The following is a 3,180-nucleotide window of genomic DNA, read 5'->3' as shown; positions in this document are numbered from 1 at the left end:
TGCACACTTTGGTCCAGGCCCTGCTGGTGCTAACAATCCCGAGAAGCTTAGACCTCCCTGCTGTCACAAGTGGGGATGAATGAATGAATGAACGAATGAGCCCAAGATGGAAATTCTTTTTCTTTAAATTATTTATTATTATTGGCCGGGCGCGGTGGCTCAAGCCTGTAATCCCAGCACTTTGGGAGGCCAAGACGGGCGGATCACGAGGTCGGGAGATAGAGACCATCCTGGCTAACACGGTGAAACCCCGTCTCTACTAAAAATACAAAAAAAAAAAAAAACTAGCCGGGCGAGGTGGCGGGTGCCTGTAGTCCCAGCTACTCCGGAGGCTGAGGCAGGAGAATGGCGTAAACCCGGGAGGCGGACCTTGCAGTGAGCTGAGATCCGGCCACTGCACTCCAGTCCGGGCGACAGAGCGAGACTCTGCCTCAAAAAAAAAAAAAAATTATTTATTATTATTATTATATAATATTATTTATTATTATATATTAAATAATATTATTTATTATTATTATTACAGAGTGAGATGGGCTCTCACTCTGTCCTGCAGGCTGGAGTGCAGTAGTGAGATCACAGCTCACTGCAGCCTCGACCTCCACCTCAGCCTTTTGAGTAGCTGGGACCAAGGGTGTGCACCACCACACCTGGCCCAATGTGGAATTTTCAGGGAGTGGAGGGGAGATCCTGGGCATAGAGCCCAAAAGGGCTGGGGCAGCAGTGGTTCCTCTGAGGTGGTTGGTCCTGCCCGAGGGTTGGGAGAGGGAGAGGAAGGATGGTATGAAACTGGGCACCCGACTTGAGACTTGGACTGGAGGAGACGCTGTGTATGGTATTTTGAAGAGAGGGTGGGAATGGATGGGATCTCATCCATGCAGACAGTCCATCACTGGTTTCCGATAGCATACAAGTGCCCCACCAGCCACTATCATCCCACATCAGCCTAGAACGCATTCTCTCTCCAGCTTGCCCTGCCCCCTACCCTGCCCAGAGTCTGTCCAAGCAGACTCTACCACAGACAGGAGAAAGCTGAGGCAGCAGAACAAGAGATGGGAAAGGCCAGCTTTGGGTGAGGGGCCCTACCCCCACCAGGGTCAGCTTGGGGTGTGCTGGAGCCAGAGTCCTGCGCCAGGAGGCAGAAGGAGCACCTTGAAAGAAGCTCCCCACACCCTTCAGCCCTGGTACAGCCCAGCCAGCCACCCAGGTAATGCACTTAAAGTGCTCAGCACCAGGCAGTGTTGACCGCTCTTCTCATTATATATTAAATACAACAAACATCTTTCAAGAACAAAAAGCAAGCATGTTTGGTCCATTTATGAATCCTTGTACACTGATTGTTCAGGTTCCTTCAGTGCCCATCCAGTTAGAAATAACAAACATGTTTCATTTTGAGCCTATTCTACAGGGCGGCAGATCCAGAGCCTGCAGTTTGTTCTCTTGGCCTGGGGCCAGGTTGCAGACGTTTGAGTCCTTTGGATCCCCGAGTGGCTGCGTCTCCCAGCCTGGTGCTGACTCACGGTGCAGCCGGCATGCAGCCTGCCCATCAGCCAGGTCCCTGCGGGTTTCTGAGTCTCAGATGGTGGATGGCCCATTCAGAGTTCACTGACCTGCACCTAATAGAGATTCCTCTTTGCCCCTGTTTCTACCCCTAAAGTACATGTGAGGGGAAACCCTGTGCATAGTGCCCAGCACGCAGCGAGCACTCAGCGTTCACTATCAGTGGTGTGTTATTATTATTCATTATCATTAGGATCATTGCACAAATTCATTGCAGTCGTCTATTTATTTTTTCCGGGAAGATTATTCAGAACTGCTTGGGCACATTACACCAGGTGGACTGATGGAGAGCAGGAAGATGGGATATTAATCTGTCCCCTCTTTCACATGCTCCTTAAAGAATCATCTGATTAGTCTCCGTGTTCCAGCAACCCCCTGGGACCCAGCAACCGGTAATTGGGCAAGGAATAAGCTTATTGTATGTTTCACAGTTTTTCAAAGATGATTTGGGAGAATCAGATCATACCATCATCATTCCACCAATCAGGACTCAGCACTCTGACAGTGCACTTTATTGTTAAAAAAAAAAAAAAAAAAAGCCATTGCTTCCCTCTCTCCACCCAACTTAAGAAAGAAGTTATGAATGTGAACTTTCAAAGGCCAATTACTACCCCTTAGAAGAACCTGCCATCTCTAAACTACAAATATGGGCAGCGTGGATTCTATTTTTTATTATTTTACAAAATTTTTAATTTTTAAATATACACAGACATGGGGGGGTCTCACTATGTTGACCAGGCTGGTCTTGAACTTCTGACCTCAAGCAATCCTCCCATCTCAGCCTCCCAAAATGCTAGGTTTACAGGCGTGAGCCACTGCACCCAGCTGGGCAGCCTGGATTCTGGCCCTTATGTAGTCATGGTGTAGGGGAGGAGGTGGTGGTGGGCCAGAACTAGGGGGAAACTTGGCGGGCAGGCAACCCAGCCCCTGCCTTGTAGGGACTCAGATACTGAGGCCCACAATGACAGTGCCAGCTCTAGGTGGCTGGAGGAGCACCACCGCTGGAGGTAGCTGTTCTCAGTAGGTCTCCCTCTTGGTCCTCATAGCGACCTTGGGGACAATGATTTTTGTCATTAGGAACCAGATCCCATCACAGCTTGGTTTTACCTACAGTGAAGGTGTCATTACTGGCTTAACCTTACACTGCCCTGAAGGCCCCCTCCCCACTTGTCCCTTCCCAGCCTGGCAATGGGACCCTCTGAGCACGCCCCTCATCTCCTCCCCCTCTGAAAAGTATCCTCAATCTCCCTGTCTATATCTAATAACACATCTGTCGTGCCTATATTTTGGTACCTGATATGCAGTCATTCATTCATTCAGTGAGAGAACATTCAATGAGAGGTTAAGGGCTTAGAACAACACCGGGCACAGGCTAAGCGCTCACTAAACGTTAGCTCTCGCCAGTAACATCACTCATTCACTATAAAGTTTCTCTGGCTGTGTGCTATTCGCTGAGTCCACATCAGTGAAGAAGACAGACACAGCCCGGACCAACCTCGTCGAGCCAAGTCCGCATCTCTGGAACTCGCAGTGCGGTGGATGCGGGCCCCGCCCAGCGCGGAGACTACAAGTCCCAGAAAGCCGCGCGGCGACATCGCCGGGCCCGCCCCCTGCGCACGCGCG

This window comes from Colobus angolensis, unplaced genomic scaffold (assembly GCF_000951035.1).
Source record: "Colobus angolensis palliatus isolate OR3802 unplaced genomic scaffold, Cang.pa_1.0 Scaffold32, whole genome shotgun sequence".
Classification (NCBI taxonomy): Eukaryota; Metazoa; Chordata; class Mammalia; order Primates; family Cercopithecidae; genus Colobus; species Colobus angolensis.
The sequence above is the reverse complement of the archived record's forward strand: the minus strand, read 5'-3'. Positions refer to the sequence as shown.